This window comes from Chaetura pelagica, unplaced genomic scaffold (genome assembly GCF_000747805.2).
Source record: "Chaetura pelagica isolate M959 unplaced genomic scaffold, ChaPel_1.0 scaffold512, whole genome shotgun sequence".
Lineage (NCBI taxonomy): Eukaryota > Metazoa > Chordata > Aves > Apodiformes > Apodidae > Chaetura > Chaetura pelagica.
This window is the reverse complement of record NW_009952482.1, coordinates 135,921-136,359: the sequence shown is the minus strand read 5'-3', so window position 1 is coordinate 136,359 and position 439 is coordinate 135,921.

The window sequence follows — 439 nt, the reverse complement described above, 5'->3', positions numbered from 1 at the left end:
TGGAAGACAGTGTCAAATGCTTTACTGAAATCAAGATAAACCACATCTACTGCTCTACCATCATCTATCCACCTGGTTACTTCCTCATAGAAGGCTATAAGGTTGGTCAAACATGACTTCCCCCTGGTGAAACCATGTTGACATCTCTTAATGACACCCTCACCCTTGATATGCCTTGAGCCGCTTTACCATCTAGTACCCTGTTCCATGACATTTCCCTTAACAATTGATTGAGGAGGCCAAAGTTGGCCCTGTGGAAGTCCAGGGTTCTGGTCCTGCTAGGTATTCTGTTCCTCCCACGCAGGATCCTAAATTCCACGATCTCATGATCACTGCAGCCAAGGCTGCCATTGACCACCACTGCTTCAACAAGACCCTCCTTGTCAGTGAGCACAAGATCCAGCAGCGCTCCTCTCCTGGTTGGTTTGTCCACCATTTG